The 23,017-nt window shown below is 40.1% G+C and overlaps 1 long non-coding RNA gene across 1 annotated transcript in view; it reads left to right on the top strand.

Moving 5' to 3' along the window:
- The first annotated feature begins 4,974 nt into the window (after positions 1 to 4,974).
- Positions 4,975 to 23,017, top strand: part of LOC113746310 (uncharacterized) — a 67,548-nt gene continuing 49,505 nt past the window's right edge. Inside the window, exon 1 of the long non-coding RNA XR_003462739.1 lies at positions 4,975 to 5,192. This is a non-coding gene — a long non-coding RNA (uncharacterized LOC113746310). The remainder of the gene's footprint in view (positions 5,193 to 23,017) is intronic.

The following is a 23,017-nucleotide window of genomic DNA, read 5'->3' on the forward strand; positions in this document are numbered from 1 at the left end:
ACTTCAGCCTAAGGCTGACTCAGCTGTCATCACATACGCTGTACACAGGGCCGGTCTTAGCTATGGGCAATGTGGGCGGCCGCCCAGGGCGCATTCTCCGTGGGGGGCGCACGAGCGCCCGGGCGGCGGACAGACTGATGGGGGCACATCCAGGGGCGCACGGCGCATCCAGGGGCGCACGGGCAGCCGTGAAGGCGCACGAGAAAGTGTTCGCCTCGGGGGGGTGTTCGCCCAGGGCGCAAATGTGGCCAGGACCGGCGCTGGCTGTACAGTATGACTGCATAACTCTGGACAAAGAGTTTAAACAGACTCTTGGAAAACTTTTGATGATTAATGGTTAAAAAAACAAACATCCATGCTTGTTGAAATTTGACATACCTAAGGTCAGTTAAACTTATCTAGTTTAAGGCATAAAATCAAACTGGTCAAACAACCACAACAGCTAACCAAACATGAATTTTAGCACAGATACTCTGTAAATAAAGTGTAATTTGTTGGAACTACAAATGCAAATGTACAGCAGCTGAACTTTCAGCAAAACAGCCATGAAAATGAGTTGAATAAATTTACTCTGACAGTCGGTTCGGCTGCTTTTCATTTTTAACTTGCCAAGTACTGTACATGCAACCAAAAAGCCACAGGACCATAAAATACTTACAGTACTGGAGCTAATCATGGGTTTACAGCTTCTCGGTAGAAAATTGCTACTAACTTGGCACACGTTGGACTGTGAATAGTCAGTGAGAAACTCATCTTTTTCCTTCTGGGATGGAAAGTGTCTCAGGAGTTAAATATTTCTGCAGCTAAACCTGTATTCAATAACATCAGAATCATTGCCACTCCAGAGACAATTATATTGGAGAGATCATCAAGATTTATTAAAAGATTTAAAACAGTATTGATGTACCTTAAACTCTGCAACTAACTTTTTTTCTTCATGATTAAAACCAGTGCAATAAAGTTATAATCGAGTTATTTGAAATAATACAAATACAGCAGATTAGACAAATGATGAAAACCATCTTCAAGGTCTCAAGTTGAATACATTGCGAAGCTTATAAGTATTAATTCCACTCTTGCCAGTAATGATCTGTTCTTATAACAGAAAACAAATGTACCTGATAAGTCTGATTTTATACAGTGTGTCTGAGCAAAGCAATCGTTTCCTTTGACACACAACATAAGGCACATGGCAGGCACACATGTTAACTCTTTGTTTGTTGACATTAAAATAATCGTGTAGCCAAATCAAAATTTCAAATTTTGCAAGTGGTTTTTGGCAATAAATGAGTTTAAGTGGATTACCACTTTGTAGAGTCAAGAAATATATGAACTTTTGATAATGTGCATTACAAAAATATGATGTGGAGTATTTTATTTTCTGTATCTGGACACCTCAGTCTAATATTATGCCTAAACTACACTTGAGAATTAGTTTGACATTTTGGGAAATATTCTTACTCACTTTCTTGCCAAGAGTTAGATGGGATGATTGATACCTCTCTCATGAATTTCTGATTTTTTTAAAATCTTTTGTATTTTATATATATATTTGACCTTTTTAATCTCTTTAATCTTCCTTCTTATATTGGAAAGCGACAGCTTAAATGTACAGTGTGTGAGATTTTGGTGGTTCTCTTTACAGAATATGGCAGAAATGGAGTAAAAATATCATATGCATAACTATACTTTCAGTGTATAGTCACCTGAAAATAGGAAATTATATGTTTTTGTTACTTTGTTTCTACAGTAGCCCAGAATGGACAAACTAAACACCGACTCTAGATAGGACCTGTGGAGCTGATGTGATGCATGCTGGAATCAAATCTGTGCTTTGTCCTAACACGTGTTCTAAGGACTCAGCACTCTCAGTGAGACTTAGCTGTGGATAAATGCTATGGAATAGACGATGATTTAACAGCTGACGGAACAAATGACCACCGTATGAACAGAGAAGAAGAGTGGAATATGATGCAGCCCATTGTGCACACTGCTAGGCACAAAAGTAGCAGAGGACAAATGCGTCAGTGGTTGACAATTCCTACCTGATTGTGGATCACTGCAGGCCCACAACACAGACACACACACATGCACGGTAATGCATCTATCCATCAAAACTTCAATTGTTACAACGGCGTTCAATTCATTTTCAAAGTATGACACATAGACTTCAGCCAAATCTCTGTCATGTACCATACCCCGACTGGCAATCCCCTAATTTGTCACTTGGCCTTTCAAATAATGGTTCACAGGGACAGATAGATGAGCAAATCATTTGATTAAAGTGGGGCATTACAGTGAGTGTGGAAATCAGGCTGACAGGGAAACGTCCCAGATGTTACGTTTTGGACAGTGAATATGCAGAGGGGGTGAGACTCAGTTGGCACAGGTTCTTTCCTTGTATTCAGATGGCCTCATTCCTGTCAGAGGCACAGCCACACAACGTCCGTCTGGAGAGCTAAAAATAGTAACCGAAGCAAAGAACAGTGGAGAATTGTGCTCTCTGAAGGCTGCACTGACCTGAGCACATTCAACTAAGTTCTACCATCGTACAGTCAGTGTGTAGAAAAGTATGAAAAACACCAGATTAAACTACAATATATCTTCTTCCATAATGACTTTGTTTTTTTTTTTAACGTCAGCTGTCCTAGAAAGCAAAAAACCAGAGAAATTCCCCGGAGGCCAACTAGCTTGTGTCTGAGTCACATGCTCAGTCCAAGGATCACTCGTCCGGATCATTAAAACGACTCTGCAGCGTTTGAGTTTTTGATGGCTCCTCACTTTTCTACTGAAGAAATGAATGTCGTGCTGTCAACCATCTGCAGTCATGACTGCCTGCAGCTCTCTTTCTCCAAGTTTTCATAGCTGGCTCTCATTTCCATTGTTGCCGCTACCATCCTCATCTCTCCAGGAACAGCCGGCTCTCAAGTGTGCATACTGCAGACAGCCGTAAAATCTCCAGCCTGCCTCAGCGGTGTCACTACAGTAGTTTCTCGGAATTTGTGCTTCTTTCTTGGGTCAACTTAAGATAAACAATTGGTATTCTTGGCTCAGGGAGCAGCTTCCTCTCAGATGTTTTCTGTCTCTCTCTCTGCAGATAGTGTCTGCTTCATCCTTCACTACCTGCTCGAAGAAGCCCCTCCAGTCAGTGTCTTTCAGTTTGTCTTTCATCCAGATGATAAATTGAATAGTTTTCAAAGCTGCCTCTGCCACTGCCTTTCGTCCACCATGGTACAGTTGATCCTGCTGAGGTGCATCCTGCAGCCTTAACTTCCTGCCACTCTTTACTTTTAAGTAACTTTATGCCTATAGATGCCCATGATCAGACGCCAGTTATCAGCCTGAAAATGGCAGAACCGAGAGACGTGGTGAGAAAATAAGAGCTGGGTGCAGCAACTTATTATTTTATTCCTGGAGACAGTGTCATAGGGAATAGTGAATCAAAATATAACACAAACAAAGTGCGAGCCATAAAAATCAAAGCATCATATAGGATAAGGATTCGATGTGTCACGAGATCCAGATGAAGGGACTGTCTATCTTTTCATGCCATGCAGGAAATAATTGTTGTAAAAGACTGCAAGTCAGCTTTCACAGAACAGACATGAGTCTGTCGGCCAAATCAATCATATTATGTCTCTCATAATATGACCCTTATTCCTTTCAATGTAATGCAGTTCAGCACCGCTGCAAACTAGAATTCATACATAAACATTATTACATTTGTAAAGGCAGAATTTACAGCAGAGCTGTTTTCTTGGATCACAAAGAATATTTGCATTAATACTGTATTTGTAGGCATAACTCAGAATCAAAATCAGGTTAATTGCCAAGTAGGTTTTCACACACAAGAAATTTGTCATGGTGTTTTGATGCATAGCAAACATTAGTAAAGTAAATATAATGAATATATAATCAGAGATGTATAGTAACGAAGTGGAACCACTTAAGTACTGTACTTAAGTACTAAAATGCAGTATCTGTACTTTTTTGGAGTATTATTTTTTTCCCCAACTTCTACTTTTACTGCACTACATATTTTTGATGAATTTAATACTTTTACTCCGATACATTTTTCATGTGCTGAATCGTTACTCGTTACTACTGTGATGAATTACGAGGCGTTATTGAACAAACTGCATTTATTGCTGAACGGTTTGGTTCGAGGACTCGGTTACTGTCGGCCGTAACCACGCCAAAAAAACAACACAACAGTCCCAGTCTCACACATCAACCTCGCTCGTGCGCCGTACGTCATACACCTGACGCACCCATGCGCGCGCTCTCACTTGCTCCCCCGCCCCCTCGCTCTCGCATTCATTCAGACGCATTCACAGACCATGGGAAATCACAGAACTCGACCATGAACATTGTAACACTCTTGTGCACAAGTTGTGCCTTAATAAATATTTGAAATAATATAAACAACAGTACTTGTACTTGTACTTTTACTTTTAGTACTTGAGTAGCAATTTTTTACATACTTCTACTTGCAATACTTAAGTACAAAATATTTTGAATACTTTAGTACTTTTACTTAAGTATGGTGTTTAAAGAACACTTCAACTTCTACTCAAGTCAGTTTTTTGATATAGCACTTGTACTTCTACTCCACTCCTTTACTCCAGTACTTTATACATCTCTGTATATAATATACATATATGTAAATGAAAAGAGCAGTATAGTTTTGCGTATGAATCTGCAAGTGTTCAGTAGGTAGTGTGCAAAAGTTCAGAGTATGCAAAATATTTAAATCCATTCATTTTCTGTAAGGTATTTTTTAAAGACGTAGTCATCCAAAAGATGTTAATTAAGAGTTAATTAGATGTTAATCTAACGTGTTGGATCCTGGGTGGTGTTGGGGTGAAAGTCAGTGTCATGTTGGGGGGGGGACTGTGACTGGGTGGCCCTTTGATAGGATTGCTCATAATTACGACATGTACTTGAATACAGCATGCAATTTCCGATTTCAGGTGAGGGCCTAACTGACCAGGTTGGAACAGGTGACAGACAACAGACAGGTAAAACATAACACAGAGGACGGTGAAGGCAAATCTTTGAGGAAGGCAACTTCAGGACGGTTGAAGAAACGTTACACTGACGTTAGTTGGACGTTTGGCCTGAGGAAGGATGAAGATGACGTTGTTTACTATCATGACGGATTCTTACTTAAAGACATCACCTGGTTCAAGGTAGGACAGCTGGCTCTGATCAGTCACTTTGTGATGATGTCTGTTGCTGGTTTGATGGGCAGTGCAACAGTTTGTCACACACTCTCTCTCTGTGTGTGTGTGTGTGACTTGAAGGTGTCCGTTAATGTAGTTTAGCTGATAGATGATGTGGTTTTGCGAGGAGAAAAAAGCGTTTTGTTTGGTGATTTATCAGAGCTGTGCGCTGTGATTTACTGGCGTGCTGCTCCGTTTCAGTTGAACTGATTAAAGCCTGTATTGGCACACAGTACAGGTGTCTGAGAGCCTGTATGCACTATGTGTTTTTGCACCAGGCCTCTCATATGTGCGTTTTGCTGGTAAACAGCATGGATTTCATAGACTCCCAGTATTGGGTTAAAGTTAAAGATGGTCTCTCCTGTGTGTGTAGGCTCACCGCCCCCTGTCCTATATCTATGATTGATGGCAGCCTCATCTTTCATACCTCTGAGAGGAGGACACCGCAGAGATGAAGTAAACATGAGAGAAGCTGGAGTTTGTGTAGTTTCTGTGCTCGTTTTGAATCCTATGTGTCTAAAGGCATACTTTCAGGCAAGTTTACTTTGCAGTAAAATGTATTCCTATATTTTCTCTGTCTCAGTCTGTAACTTTTCTAACAGCCAAACAAGTACAGCAACATAAGACATCGCAGCCAGCTAATATCACTAGACCAACAACAAGAAGCCCAGCTCGGCATCGACAGATTTACCCGTCCAGCGACCTCTCGACCTCTCACCCTTGTTTTCTTAGCTTCCTCTGTCAACGTCCTCTTCCCACTCTTAGTCTGACAAGTCTGGTTACATTGCCCTCTTGCCCAGCTCCAGTTCTGGCATGACACTAGCTCCACTTACCGTCAGGATTCCTCCCTGCCCTGGACCTGAAAACCTCAAACGCCTGTGGGACAAACAGCTGAGCTCACAGTCTGTGCAGCCTGGCTAACAAACAGCAGCTATAGTTTGTAGCAGCTGACTTTACTGTCCATAAGGAAACTGTAAATCACAGAGAGTTCAGGCAGAGCCGCTGGAGGACAAATATTTCCTCCATAAAATATGATCCGGTTTCACTAAAATCAGTGTTGGTGGTGTGTGACTTAGTGCTGTACAGCGGTGCATACTTGCAGTGATCCCACCCGGAGCACAAAGTTATGTAGTGCAAGAACAGGCGAACAGGGAGCTACATGTCAGTTATATTATGATAGGAATGTTACATAATGTTGCTTTTAAATTGTAGCAAAACTTACAAATGTAATTGGAGAGTTGTGTAAATATCTCAGTCTCTGTGTGCATAATGCAAATTGTGTAACTACAGTAATTGCTCCACAGTTAAGCACTATGGTAATTACTTCCAGCGTACACTACTGTATGTAGATATCTAAGAAGTGTTGGCGAGCTGTCAGTGGTTTTTATTTAATTGCATTGTTCTTTGAGGAAAAACTGGAAGACAAAGTAGACCTGCTTGTTATGAGATTAAACTGAATTATAGCAGTTGGTATGAGAGTAATGGAGATGATTATTTTAATTAGGCTTATTATCAGATACACTGATATAAAAGGAGCCGTGTGAACGTCAGCGTGTGTTCTGACAAAGTGTCAGAAAACTCATTAATAAATGTGATTTAAGCCTCGAGTGTATGAAAGCCACCTATGTGTCGTGTTTTTGAATGACCTTTTTGAAATATTGGCTTTCGAGTGAAAGTCTAATTTGACTGAATAGTGTTACTGCTGCAGCACTCTCTGACACTATTGCCACTAAAGATTATAAAAATAAAAAAAAAGGCCACTGACCTAAATTATGTCCAAGTCGCAGACACATTTTGTAAAGACATAATTTTCTCATTATAAAAAACTGTGTTTTTCACAGACCAGAACCATTCTCGTCACAGCATAAATATGGAGGCACAGAATGCAAAACAAATGTAAATAATGCTGTCTGCGATGGGTTGAATGAGTATTTCTAAAAAGTATACCTCAGTCAATTTGTGTTTTCACAAACGCAGCTTGCAGTGCAGGAGAACACGACCCTGAAACGGTTCAAGATTTTGCTTTGATGTTTTATGAGTTTGGTGTATCACTAATTACCCCGGCTTCGTGCATCACTCCGCTGAACTAGAACTAGTTGTAGGCATGACCTCGATACCGTATGTCTATATCAGTCTTTTGTCTCCCGCTGGGAGTACATTGTCTGCCTCTGTGGCACGTTGAGGCGGCAGCAGGTTAATATCCGTCCTCGCATAATCTCCTTTTGCGGCTGTGTTTTTAGCGAAGGACATGTATTTTTGTGCAAGCTCCATTATATTGTGTTTAAAAGGAGGGAAGTGGCACCTTCTTAGGTTAAGTAGGTGAGTAAGTTAAAGTAAAAAAAAAAGAAAGGACCAACTGTAAGAAATGGATAAATAAAAATGATCATGAAAGGATTCATTCATGCTTCGGCCTATTTTCCCCCTAGAAATAAGATTAATGTGATCAATTAATGTGATTAATGCATATCTGCAGGAAGCAGGTTGATACTGTTGTTTTACAAATATATTGATTCATTAACTGATTAAACATATCTATTTAACAGAAGTAGAAATGTAAACAAGTTTTAGGGGACAATGATTTGCTTTGCCAGATTTGGTACCATCAAACCTGTATCAGGATCTGCAACCACGGGTTGATTGATTGATTAGTTATCAGCTTTTAAATCATATGCCGACTGTTTTGATAATTGAATCATCATTTTGAGTGATTTCTTAAAGATAAAACATTTGTTTTTTAGCTTCTCAAAGTGATATTTCCTGGCTTCTTTAATCATCCATGGCAATAAACTGAATATCTTCGTGTGGTGGACAAAACAAGACATTTGAGTCACCTTGGAATTGAAAAAATGATCAAATATTGACTATGAAAGTAGCTGTCAGTGTTGCAGGCCTGTGATCTTCAATAATATCTGGTTGGATCTTATATTGTTTTAAATAGCTGTACAGTACAATATACACAGTAGTTGTTCTGAAGTCTTCTTCTGGTTCAGAGTGTCTATACGTAATATAACACCAGACCTCCCGCTTCAACTCACAATTTACAGCACGTTTACTGTACAGTGACTGCGCTCCAATATTATATATAGTTTGCCACAGTTTGAAAAAATGTATTATGGTTTTGGCAGCATTCACATTCGAAATGCTCGCAGCTGCCTTAAACACCTACTATTAACCTGTGGCTAGTCCTGCTAGCAAAGACATCCAGAGGGAGCTTGGAGGAGAGACATTACTTCTTCATGTCTGAAGGAGCCAGTTGAGGTGTTTTCAGGGATCTAATCAGGATGCCTCCCGAGTGCCTTACTTTGGAGGCTTTCCAGGCACGTCCAACTGGTAGAAGACCCTGGGGTAGACCCAGAACACAGTGGAGAGATTATAGATCTCATCTGGCTTAGAAATGCCTCAGTATCCCCCCCCGAGGGAGAGCTGGAAAATGTTGCTGGGGAGAGTGGTGGCTGGACTTACCTCACTTAGGCTGCTGCCGCTGCGACCCTGCCTCGGATACGTGTTAGAAAAAGGATGTATGGATGAATGAGCAATGAATGAACAAACTTTAGGCTAAAAGATGGTACAAAGTGTGAGATGTTGGTTCTGTGAGTGGGTTCACTGAGTCTGTGATAGTCGGTGAACCTTTTATAATGATATACAAGACGACTGAATGAACATGAAAGCAAGTTAGAAGTGAAGCAAATGAAGCAGTTCTGATGAATTTTTATAACATACTGCGACGTAAACACGACTACAAATACCTGACGTCTTTGCTCATCGGATATGCAGCACTGAGACAGAGGCTTTTCAGTGTACATGGAACTATTCTGTAGCATTAACATGAATTATTACTCACCGTGGTAATGACATGCATAGAGCAAATTCTGAGGTTCTGATCTAAATCAAACTGGGCTTTTAGATAAAGATCAAAGACATCAAAATCTTGCATCTTCAGTACTCTGTGACACACACGCCCGACAAGCACACACACCCTGAGCCTTCGTTTCATTTGGTGCTCTGAGGGCCCTGCACAGGAAAACTTTAGGTCGGATCTAAATATTAAGTGATGCAATCTACCCGACACTTCCTTCAATAGGTGCGATCGGTGAAGCTAACTATTCACGCTTTTTTTCCCCCCTTGCTCGAAGCCTCGCGCTCGCGCCTCTTCTTCCCTCTATCCCAGTGCCTGGGTGATGATGGTGCAGCGAGCATTAAAGGGGCTGCTTTGAACAAAAAGATCCAGTATGAAAAGGAATGGGATATTAGGCACCATGAAGGGATCGCGGAGCCGCAGCTCTCTCCCTCCCTTGAAGCTGTCATATAATTAGATAAAGGTAGACGCTCCGCTGCGAGTCCACCTCCGTTGAGAATTTCACGCGACCCACGGGTCAGGCCGTAGATAAAACAGGCAGGAGGAAATGCAAGATGTTTCCACCTTCGTGTCAAGGTGACATCACCTCACAACAATGAGGGAAAGGAAAGATAGGAACACTCGAATATTGCATGAGGATAATTTGATGATAAAAGACGAGGGGGGAGGTGGATACAAGGGTGAATCTGTAAGGTAAAAGAAGACACATTGAAGTTGTCTCACTCTTTTCCCCCATGCGACCAGCCTGCCGCACTGTACAAGTCAACGTTTTTTCAAAGAAAATCAGAGGTTCTGCCAACCTCTATAGCATGGAATTTTTTTTTTATTAACCTTTCCTAACAATAAAGCAGGAATTTATTCATGAGACATGCGGTGAGGCAATGTGTGAATGAGGAATATTTGCTTAAAAATGTCTTGACATCTGTAATCTCTCACATCTCAGCCACTGCTGTTCTCTGAAAGTAATCGATGTAATGCTCGCTGAAAAAAATCTTTATCTAAAAGTCTCAAAATATAAACGTTCTTTGCTTCAAGTTAGACACCCCGTGCAGTTCAATCAATCCCAGAGCCTGACATGCTTTAATAAGCATAGGTACACATTTTCCACTTTTAAATCTTTTGGCTCATTCTGACCCAGTTTTCACAAACCTTGTGTGATATACTGACAGGCAAGCCCCTCTGCTGCGCACAGAAATCCTCTGAAACTTGTAGAATTGCAGGCGATGGAGGCCTTTGGGCCATTTGTTTTCTCTGGATAAGTCATATTGTGGTATTCAGTACAGCAAAGCTGATATCTAAATAATATGTATATATAAATCATCTCAAATCTTTCATATCACTTTCACAAGCTGGTTAATATGTGAACTTGAGTAATAATAAAACCGAAAGCCGACTGAAAATTAACAATATAATCCGTGATGATGTGAGGGTGCTTTGGTTCACTGTGTAGGAGGCTGAATATGTGAAACAATGGAGCATTTATTTGAAAGTTTACCCATGAGTGAGCTTAATTTTTTCATAGCGGTGGCAGTTGTGCGGCAGAAAACACACCCACATCCTCAGTGGCCATAAAAATGGTCTCTTATTCAGTATTTCTCCAAATAGTAAATGATATTGCGCTGTTGGGTTTAGTTTTCAGTTCCTTGTTTCTGTGATTAAAAAAAATCTTAAGAACATTAATTCAAAATGACCTCTCAAATATCATATGACTATCTGCTTTAGAAAACTATTCCATTCATTTACTGCAGAAATTAGTTTGAGAGAAATCTGGCTCTGATCCAGCGCAAGAATGATAGTTGTCTACAGGATTTTTTTTTTTTGTGTTTACGGGGGTTTGTTATCGAATAGATATATATATCATCTTATTCTATAGTATTTATGCTTTCAAGTCACTGATCTTGAAAAGCGATGGGCTGTCAACGGAAATAAACTTTTTTTCCAGTCAGGGTACCCGATCAGTTACTGGTCACTTTGAATGGACCTAGTTGGGAAGGTGAATGCCCAACATTAACTGCCACTTGATAATGAATGAAAGTCCGCCTGCGATGAAGGTTATAAATATTGAAAAATCAAAAGGTGAATGATTGGAAGCGTTGCAAATGGTCCAGCCTTTTGTTTACTCCGTCAGATAAATGAAGGTCTTTTATTGTTCTGGCGCCTCTGTGAGTTGTGACTTTGAGTCTAGGATAATTCAAGCTAGGTTATCCATAAAATGTAAATATTCATCCCTGCTGGCCGGTAACTATGGTGTTTTTTTTTTTTTAGGTTCATAGATTAACATTGCTTTGTGCCAAACTTGTTTCTACACTGTTGAATAATGTTAAATTAGTTAGCATGTTTGGTCAAACATTGGCTAAATACTGGATAGATGGAGTATATATTGAGTATTATGATTGTATTGAATCAAGAGATCTATCTATCATCTTGGCCCTTTAGAGTCAGTGACAGATGTACAGCTCAGTTTAGATTTGTCAGTAGGCTGAGAATATAAAGCCATAGACTGTATGTCTTTAAAATCTACCACAGAAGGAAACATATTGATGTGACACCTGACTGGCATACCGGCTAGATTACCACCGAAAGCGTCCTGGGAAATAGATCTTTAGAAAAGAGTGAGAACAACAGGCTGTAAACTTAACAAACCGAATCTCAGTTTGTTGGCTTCTCCCACGCTCTCTGCTCCGGTGATGACTGTCAGTGAAGTCGGCTAAACCACTTTACTCTCGAGCTGACAGCACTGTCAGCAGCCCGGGAGTCGAAATCTGATGTTTTAACATCACAGATCACAAAGAAAAGCATTAAACGCTTACAGGTAAAACACAAGACTCGTGTCGGTTGATATGGGTGCTTAGTATGGCACTGAACAGAAAGATTCAGTATGAACAGACAAATTCGCTACACTGTCAGCCCTAGTTCTCACTGATGTAAACACTCAAAACAGAAACACGAATAATCTGTGCTTGCCTTGCTATGACGTGTCCGAATATCTTCTGTGAGAAGGTCTAAAGGCGTAGACTACCAAGGAAAAGGGGAAGGAAACAATAGGGTGCCACTGCGGCTTTGATGCTTGGTCTTCTAATAATGATCAAACGTAGAAAGATCTCTCACATTGGCAAAGGAATGAGAGCCATGACTCCTCTCACTAAACCCACTGATCTCCCCCTAGTTTTGTTCTTTCAAGTTTGCCTGGGTCAGACAGCACACAGAAACAGAAAACTGAGAGAAAAGTGACCTGTAATTAACTTTTATATGTTTAAAGGTTAAGGAATACAAAAAAGGAAGGAATATAAAACTTAAGACTCAAACTGTTGCAGGGGAATTTTGTTTTGGGGGAAAATGTTACATAGATACAAAGCCAAAAGATGACTTGGAGAATGTTCTTTACATGACCATGCAAGAGAGGAAAGAGATCTGCCTGTTTTGTCTATCTGATCCTCTTTAGTTGCCTCAATTTGGCCAACTAAAGTCACCCAATTAAAGTCTGTGGTCACAGTTAAAACCTATAAACGTTCATGGTCCGTCCACATAGGTGTTCCCACTTAATTTACCTGATTAGACGCCTGCTGTGTGAACTTGACAAGACTGATTCCCTTTATTGCGCTGTTGCAACCTTTATCGCTGGCTGTACTCCATTCATCTGTCCTGGTATACCTCATGTAACAGCATCAGATGAAGGACTGTTGAGCGTTGATTGTTGCATCAGTATTAATCCCCCTGCCGTTCTATCAACACTGTGTTGCAGGTATGTTATAAATTAATGATCAAACAGTGGCAGGTAGTGGGGCCTGTGTTGGAAAACATCCTTTTCTGAATGAGTTGTTCAGTAAATATAGACATAATATATCTGCTGTGCTACAGCACAATTACATTTTTGGTTTCATGATAGTTCCCCCAAATTTGGCATTAATTCAAAGGTGTAATGTTCCGGTATCCGTCTCTGTAGATGGATACTTTATTAAGATGTAGCCCGGTCAATCATAGTCAGAGCAGACAGTCACACTGAGGCAGGTACACAGCACAACTGCCACAGAGAACAACTCCATATTAGCTCTCCTGCTTAGGTCTCCTTATCGAACTTAAAACCATGCACAAAGATCTTGTCCTGCACCTTGTTGAACGGGCCACCGAATTAGCATTCAAAAAAGGTGCCCTGCTAATCTCAGTTTGCTAATTAGCTGCCCAGGTGCAGCACATTAACCAGCATGGAAACATATCTGCAAATTAGCACATTTTGGCAAGGACAATAGATGCAGTGTTTTTCCATTTGGAGTCAGCCATGGCAAGATTTTTGTTTACCACACCCTGGTTGGCATTTTCCCTTCCACCCTTTTTCTTTTCTTTAATTGTGGTGGACACAACATGAATATGCCATTTAGCACATCAATTTTAAATATAATGGAAACTCTGCCCATAATGGAAACTCTGCCCAAACCAAATTGGCACAAACCAGTACTGTGCTTTGGAGCCTGCCCATGAAAAAAGTGGCATCATTCGATTCCCCCGCATAGCTCGAAACCAAACTCAAACCTTAGCACAGGTTTTATCAGCCAGAATAACTGCAGACATTTGTGTGAGTGTGAAGGTCTTATAGGATTATTGGAGAACGCCCTCACAGCTAAAGGAAAACAACGTTGACCTTTGGTAGAAAACTGGACTTTGTGCCCTGACCTTTTCACTGCAGCTTTTGTTATCGATAAGAACATCACACTAGTTCTTGCTTTGGTACTTTACAGAAACAGGTTTGTTTTAAGCTGCTGTTGTTTTCTTTCCTGACCATGTTATTTAACCTAAATAATAAGGCAATCCCACAAAACTTTTTAAAAGTTTTAAAGCCAGCATTGAAGGTTCAAAGATGAACTCTGCAATGCTTCCTTAACAACAACTTTAATGAAAAAATATTTAGGTAAGTATGTAAAAAAAATACACTAGTAATGAGTATAAACTAGTCCTTTGTCAGGAATCATATTTATCTATATGAAGCAGGTTTGTCCTCCATTTCCGTAAATTTTTGTCACTCCACACTTATATTGTATTGTCTCAGAACTGAGCTCTGCTTTTCCTGTTCCCCTAAAGGAAAACGCTCATAAGAAGTGTATGAAAGCAAAGACACACACTATATTTGCAGCCAAAGTTCAACTGCAACTCTTGAATGCTGGGAAATCCTTAGATGTTTGCTGCTGTGTATCCCCACCACTTCCAGTGTACACAGTAAGTCAGGTATACAGTACATGGGCAGGGTTATGTCAAGCCTGCCTCCCTTTTGCCTTCCTGTTTTCAGAGGCAACAAAAAAAAAACATCTGGTTGCTCCGGGTGGGAAAAGCATGAAAATCTATCCAATAATAACCAAGATAGATGCTTCAGTTTATCATTTCTGCAAAAGCTACATTAGATGGCCACTCCATGTCTGCAGGTCTTGGTGTATTTATGTATTTTACATAATTGGAGCTACTATTTGTGTGGTTCACTAAATGCTGAATGGGCTTGTTTCAAGGCAACAAGTTCAGTTGTTCCATTAGTGTTTGATTGCCAGTACAAAGCCCATTGTTACTAAGATTGATGTTGCACTTACATTATTTTCCATAGATAGAGGCAGGGTCTGAACCTGGGGTTGGATGCAGTGTCAGTATGGTGGTGTGTGTGGAGTTTTGATCACTATTTGGAGTACGTGCTCAAGGCCGAGTGTGGCATGAATGTATAAAGTGTGCAGCATGTAACTGTGTGATGAAGATCTACATCAAGCCTTAGACTGAGATGCTACTATTTAATTCAAAGGCATTTCCAGTGAATATGGGATTATGAAATAAGTGGGGTCTCTTAATGACTGGGCTCCTTGCTTGCTGCTTGTTTACTACATGAGTGTATCTTCTTCAGTGCGGTGAAAGAGCAGCAGAGCAGCACTCCTACTGGTAAGTCAAGCAGCAACCTCTGTGGCTGTGAAGTCTATGCGCAAGGGCCAAAAACTGCCGTCCACTTGAGGCTGGCTACAGAACGATCAATCTCAATAAGCCTCCATGTTGAAATCATCATTCAGCCCGCCTCACGCCTGCTGATGATTAGCGGGGAGGTGAAAGATGCAGGACTGCCAACATGGCGGTGGCCAGAGCTTCAGATTTTGAGCTTCAAAATGACTCTTCAGAAAGCTGTGAGTGACGTCACGAATACGCCCTCCGTTCTTTATACTGTCAGCGGTTGCAACTGTGATAGAATAGTAATAATGTACAGGGAACTTGGAGGATGGTTGCGTTCAACTTTCTCGTTGTCATTTTGACAGACACAGTTATAAAAATTCCATTATAATCTATTATTTTCTGTTTTAATGATATTGAGACATTAAGCCTTTTTAATAGCATTTGATTGTCAAAAGCATATATAATATACAGAACTTACAGACTATCTATTTACTAGGGCATTGAGAGAAAAGTTGAACTGACACCGGCTGTGCAGTCACTTTTCATGTGAACAAAACGCGAAGCAGATGAATAATTTTTACCTCCTCGTTGCCACTCTGCAACTCTGCCACCGAGAAATTATGTTTGTACAATTACTAAATTGTTTTCATAATCATGTTGTGTCATGAAACGTGATCACTCAGAATGTTTTTGCTGGTTGAAATCAGTTGTATATGAATGTAGTAGACCTTTTCCAGAGCAGCCATTTAGACATGAAATAAGGTTCAGTCCCATTCAGGTCAAACGGAGTCAGCGTGCTGCTGTGGTGCATGTTGGCTCACTGGAAAGTCTCTGCCGCAATAAATGGAAAGGATCTTAATTAACATCATTTGAAACACCTGCATTGACCCTACTATTTCATGTCAACATGGCTGTTATAGGTATATTAGCGGCTCCTGGATGATACATTTTCAGTGTTACTTTCTTGTTCTTTATCCTCGACCACATCAATTCTTCTTTTTTAATCTCGCTTATTAACCTTCTTTACGAAACACACTCAGCTGCCGTGACATTCTGCAATAGCGAGGCTATGTAGTGATCTAACCTACCAATGCAAACACTAATGACAGCGAGTTCATGTCCGTAAGACCAAAGCACACTGGGAACTCTTACTACAGGTAGTAACCACATGTAAACCCCCCTACATGAGTTGATTGACAGGTAGATTGCCCTCGATGTTAATCTGTCAAAATGACCAAAGAACTTCAGATTTTTCCGTCAGTGTTTAAAAATAAATAAATTCAATTACAGAAAATATTCGGTTAATGCAATGCCTGGCCTTTAAATTGTGAAATGGTTGAATGCCAAAGAGTCCTTTAAAAAACTTTAACTAGAAGCCTCCAGCCCCACAACGCTATGTACTATATTCAAACCACATTGATACCTATGGTAACACTCATTTCCTGTGATATAAAATGTTTTAAATCCATTTTTTTTATACTGTCTTCTTTCAATTCTAGTTGTTCAAAAGTTGTCATTTTTATACAAAAACGTTTTGTTCCAAACAAAATGAAATGCTTCAAATAACCAGAATAGATCTGCGTGCTTGCAGTACCCTGACGCCTTTCAACTCAACTAACAGTTGGAGGTCAACTGACTGAAGACACTTGTCTTCCTCAGTCAAAACTAAATCATGCTAAATCAAAAGCCCAAACTTTTGTCTGACACGTCCCTTTGTCTGGGTTTAACAGAAAGGTTAGAAACTACTTCACTTCTTACTTTTTTGGATAATCGCATCATTTAATCACTCGTCTGCAAATTTTTTTTTAAGTTTTTTAAAGCAAAAGCTTTTGTGTGAGATTTTTGTTCATGGTCACTATAAGAGCTAATCAAAAGAGAACCTGCACAATAGTGGTCTGATTACTCTTCACCTTGTGATCCTTGTGGACTCTTACCTTTGCTAGCCAGCTGGTCAGGGCTTAGTCAATCATCGATTTGAACACACTTGGTGGTTGTCCAGCCCCACACTTGCATGAAAATGAGTTCTCACAGCGGTGTCGGCGCCTTGTTTAATTGCATACTTTTATGCAAATCGAGTTGAACCACAACCTCTCGGTTCAACAGTGACATAGCTGTAAAAATACATTAGCTGATTACAGACATGAGGCAACTGCAGCTTATGTTTGACATGATTGCAAAAAAAAAAAAAAAAAAAAGATCTACAGAAGAAGAGCACTGCGGGTTTCACACTGGCTTTTTTTTGTCAGGAACACAATACATTAGTGCTATACATTTGTGACTGATCCAGCGATCATTAGGGAAATATAAAATTACTGGGGAATACATTAAGTTTCACTGATCGTGTACATGTACTTCATGTCTATTTAGGCTTAATAATGGAAAGCTGCAGGATGATTTATAGACTCTCAAGTCAATATGTTTCTTTAATGCTCGATCTGCTGAAATACCCATCCTTGGACATGATGTCCCATTTATCATCAAATTAATAATACATCTTCTGGAGGCTTCGCTGTTCTCTTATATTCTGTATTATTTCAAGCTGATTTTAAAATAAGAACTATTATTAACATCTCTGTATTCCTCCTCTTCTTTTTTTCATCCTTGACCTTTCTTTCTGGTCTCCTCACTCCTCCACGCAGTGCACTGATGCGCCTCAACCACAGGCTAATTCAGCACAGGGTGTGAAGTTAAAACTCGGTTTCAGCAGCAATAAAACACATTTTGGGTTTAGTAAATCACATACAGTTAATCTCCTTACCCATTTTTGTGATTTACAACTAACCCCTCTTAAATTTAATATTAATCAGTAAAAAATCAGCCTTCTCTCCATCCGTCTACATTTCAGACATGTAATATATGCTCAAGCACCTGGTCAGTGGATTATTTCTCCATATCTGTAGCAATAAAATGATCATCATCCAGGAGAGTGTTTTACAACATCCGAGTTCATCAGTAAGCACTATGAAGCAGAAGTGCACTTTCAGATGTAGGTAAATACCAAGTAAATGTCACTCGCACCACCACCGAGACACATTGCATGTTTTGTTCCTGCTAAGAAATAAAAAAAGTTTCTAATTAAATTGAACAAATGGCATCACATATTTTTTTTTTGTTTTCTTTCTGTTTACTAAAAGTAATAAGAAGCAGGATTATGAAAAACAAGTCGTTTAAATGATGCTGACTTTTTTTTTTCTTCTTCTAATAAATAATAGCAGCTTTTCCTATCAAATTCTTTTCTTGAAGATCGGGTAAGGCGTCGTCAGGCATGCTGTAACTCAGCAGTATGAGTCAAGCACATTTGGATGGATGAGTGCAGTTGGGCTTGTTATCAACGGCTTTTCCCAGGACTAATACTCGTGCTTCTATAGAAAATCTTCCTGCTCTTACAGCTGGTTTAACATCCGGTTAATAATCCCTTTGTGTGGTCTTTTCAGACAAAGGGATTAAACATCATAGGCGTAGCCTAGTTTTTGGAGGGTTTTATCCAGGGACTGTGAACACTTACTTATGGGACATGAGTATATAATTGGTATTCATAATTTTTTCTTTTTTTTTACAGTTTGTTATTAATAATATCCACTCTAAGATTCCACGAAAACGGGAACTTATCTGCAGCTGCTTTAGACAGTGCTGCATTCTTGGAGCGCTGTGACATGGGCGGGTTTGGTCTGCTGTAAGGCTGCAGCACTTTGTAAGGAGGCTAGAACAGTAGACTCCTTGTTTCCATGGTAACCCTGAGTGTGTGTGTGTGTGTGTGTGTATGTATGTATGTATGTATGTATGTGTGTGTGTGTGTGTGTGAGTGAAAAGGATGGTGCCACGGTAAAGATGCTTGAGGTGAGTTCATGATGCAAAATGATTTGACCACATAATGTTCCTCCTCTAAATAACTGGACCGGTGTTGTGGCATCTTAAACGTCTGCACCGCATCCAGGATGTGTTTTTTATTTTGTCTTCCAGCTCGGCATGTGGCCGCTCACTCACTAGAATAATTTCCCTTTAAAATAATAGTTGAGGCTGAAGGTTGCTGATGGTACATTCAAGGTGGGAGACTGACACGTCTGATTAGGATATCTTCACTTTTTTTCTTTCTGTCCCTCATTATTTCAGAAAGAGGAAGTGCTTTGATCTGTAAGGAGAACCTCCAGAGAGTTTGTGAAGTGTGTGTATGACGCATAATATATTTAAACTTACTTAATCTCCTAAGACCTCCTTAGAAACTCCTTCCTTATCTCCCATGACCTCTATAAAACTAACATGCTTAATCTGTACAGTACGTCGAGATTTGTGGCATATCAAGCATACAAAAGGATTACATGTACGGGGTAAGAAAAAAAAGGTGTACCTGTGAACAACCAGCACAGACTAATTTCACTCATGAAACTTAAAGGTCCAGTGTGTAAAATTTAGGTTTTTATTTTTTTTTATTTGCAGAATATATACTTCAGAACTCTGTTTTCATTAGTGTATAATCACCTGAATATAAGAATAATTAGACTTTTGTTCCCTTTACACGGAGTCCACCATGGCATGCCATGCCATGTTTCTACAGTAGCCCAGAAAGGACAAACTAAACACTGGCTCTGGATATTTGTGTTTTCTGCACATGTAGCCACCATTTTTTCTCCTTCAGACAACACTAGATACCACCAAAACCACCAAATACACACTGGACCTTTAAGTAGACTGTAAGATCTCTACTTGCACAATGTATTTAAGTTGCTAAATGTATTATTAAAGCTCCAGTGTGTAAGATTTAGGAGTATGAGATAAAATACTGAAATAAGAATCATTGTGTTCTCATTGCCTTTTAAATGAGACCTTTTTATATCTACAGTGAGAGTGGGTCCTCTTCCATGGTCCACCATGTTGAACTGCCACCAAACACTGATCTAGATATGGCCTTTCGCTTTTAATGTGAATTTGGCAGCCAGAGTTTTTTTTTACATGCATGGAAGGAGAAGGCGAGGCGTGGGAGAGTATTCGTTGGGTTGCAATCTGCAACTTTACCACTAGGTGCCACTAAATCCTGCACACTGGACTGTTTTAAACTGCAGATAATTCGTTTTACTCCGAGTTTCCAATTTGCTTTGTGGTCTTTATTTTCCTTGGTTTGGAGATGAGGTTAAAAAAAAGTCCTGACAGGGGAAATTGGAAATGACTTCAATCCAGGTAGTGATGCTTAATAGTTTCAGCTTCAATAAAGTGATCTGAGAGAGCTTAAAAAAATAGACTTAGCAGTTCACCATTTCTTTATGCTTTATAATTTATTGGAAAGAAAAATAAAATTCAAATTGTCAGCTGAATATTTTCGGCTTTAAAGTACAAAAAAAAAAAAAACTTTTATCAGCACAAAATGTCCGAAAAATCTCTTTAAAAATGAAGGATAAAAGGAAAATAAATATATAAACAAATCCTCCTGTTTAATTGAGGGGTCACTAGAAAAAAGGTTGAACACCACTGGAGGATCACCCTCATGCCAGTCGGCTGTCAGACACCCAACAGCTTGTCCTTCAAGGTTCATTGAAGTGCTGTCGTTTCATCCTTCCAGATTTTAGAGAATAATTTAGCTGTCCCTTCGCTTTTAAATCGGAGCATGGTAAGTATGATTTCTTTTGCGACCACTCTTGTTGTTGCTTTTTTGCTCATGCAATACAACAAAATGCCGATAATCATTTGACAGCGCCGCGGGGGAGCAATAAAACTTGCTTTCTAGACATAAATGGGTGGCTTGATGTACCATCACCAGGCTGGAGTTTGTCTTAAAAAGCTTCTGGATTTTCTGCGGGAAAGAGACCAGAGTACTTCAGAAGTCCATCTGGAGGCAAATATAGCAGATGGGAATGTTTTGCAGTGCCATTTACACATGAAAATGCTATTCCTGAGGCCAGATTCAGCCATTATCGGGGCACCAATGATTATTGTTTCGAATGTGTGAACTAAGATCAAAGACTTTGAAGAGTTTGAGTTAACACGCTGAGTCGAGTTGGTAAAAGCATGGCCACTCAGCAGTAGGAAACGTGGATTAGGAAAATAGTAGATGAAAGGGTAAAGCAAACACCTTTTGTTGTTCTGAGTTTTCCATCCCTGTGTCTTACTTTGTTCTCTCCAGAGGAACAGGAATATTGCAGCCTTCTCACGTTCCCACCCACTCCCATTACAAGATGTGTGTTATGTTGTTGTTGATGTTTATTGCTCTTGCTGCTGGCCATGTGGCGCTGAAAAGTGCAGCTCATCCCTCAACAACACAAAAATCCTACTTGGAGTTCCCACTAATGTGCACCCATAGGACCAAACAACATCGATAGGTGCTGCACCACGAGGCATTTTACTAAAGGTGGTGTGTTTTTTTTGTTTTGTTTTGGGTTTTTTTTAGAATCGTGGCGCGGACAATCCTTTGGAACGCCATTGGTAGAAATTCAAAAATCATTATGCGGAGCTGATTTCATTATTCTTGTAGCCAATAAACAGCTATATCATTCTGAACTGGAAACAAACACTTCTCCCTCAAGCAGCTCTGCAACAGCTACTCCTTCCTGGCCTCATTATGGAGCGAACACGACTCCGAGGCTCCTCAGATAATAACGGATGATAAGTCAGATGAGACTTGTACCTATTGGTTCGATGCTCTGGGCTGATTTTTGTCATTCCACATCGTCCTTGGCCTCTGTTAAAGCCATACAGTAAATATCTATATTTTGGTCCTCTGGTGTTTTTAACAGTAAATGATGAGGCAGATAAAGTGTTTGATTTCTGCAGCAAACACCTCCTTCTTCCTCACCATCTTATTTGGTTTGATCTCACGTACTGATTACAGTACACCATGCAAACACAAGCAGATAATTATCAGAGTGTGGAGTGTAAATATCGAGGCGCTTTCCTTTTGGCTGCTCCTGCTTGTCGTTTCCCTATACGCATTAACCTCTATCACAACTTCACTGCTTTTTTGCACCAAACGACGTTGTCACTTTACCGATGAGTCAACTTGTTCTTTGACACGTTAATGATTTTGCCGCGGCTGAGGCTGAACATAATGCATTTCCACTGCTCTTTGGTGTAACTGCAACCGTGCCTTGATTCAGAAACCACTGATGTATTTCGATATGCTGTAATTGCATGCTGGTTTCATTAAGATCAATTTATCAAACTCAGGCTGTCTCTCCTATCAGTACGAGACATTTCTTTGGTATTCCGTTTGATCTGAGAAATCATCACTTGTGCAAGGAAATGAAACGTCTATCGGTTAGGATTGGTTCCATGAATGCAAAAAAGTTTAGGTTGTGGAGGTAGAGAGGTTCTCCTAAAACACAGAATGGAGTTACAGGGTTTCAGACTTCACACAAACGAAAACAGTTTGTCATGTTTATTCAAGCTAATTAAAGCAGACGACCACTGCTGGGGACGTCCCAGTGTGTGGCTGTGATGCCCCTTTCAAAATTAACTACCCACATGGCCAGTTTGGAGGGACATTTCTTCCACTCCCACATTTGTAACCAGAGAGATGGTTAAGAACATTGCCAGCATCTTTGTTGCAGTGTTAACAGAAGGGAAGGTAGTTTTTAGAAGAGCTCCTGAAAGGGTTTGTTTTTGTGTTTTCTGCCACAAAAAAATCGACAAAAAAAGTCACTGTTTATGTGACGTTACGTCAGCATCATCTTGCACTATTCACAGCAGACTGAAGCTAGCTCGTTAGCTGCTCTGAGTCAGGCTGAGTCAGACAATTAAAACGACCTAAAACCGGAGGTCTCTCAAATATGTTTTGGAACTGCAGCCCGTGGGTCAAACACGATCAGATGACTGAGAGCTGCTAACTAGCAGGCTTTTAAACAGCGTGCTGTGAGCAAACATGTCACACATACAGGTCGCCCACCTTCCTTCAATGAGAAGGCTCCACTGGGGACATATGAAGTGCAGTTAGGCTGTGGATGTGCTAACTATATAGATAGAGGCGTTCAGGTCCATTATATTAACAAAAGTACTAATACAAACTACCACAAGTAAAACTTCTGCGTTCAAAACCTTACAA

Source organism: Larimichthys crocea, chromosome VIII (genome assembly GCF_000972845.2).
Source record: "Larimichthys crocea isolate SSNF chromosome VIII, L_crocea_2.0, whole genome shotgun sequence".
Lineage (NCBI taxonomy): Eukaryota > Metazoa > Chordata > Actinopteri > Sciaenidae > Larimichthys > Larimichthys crocea.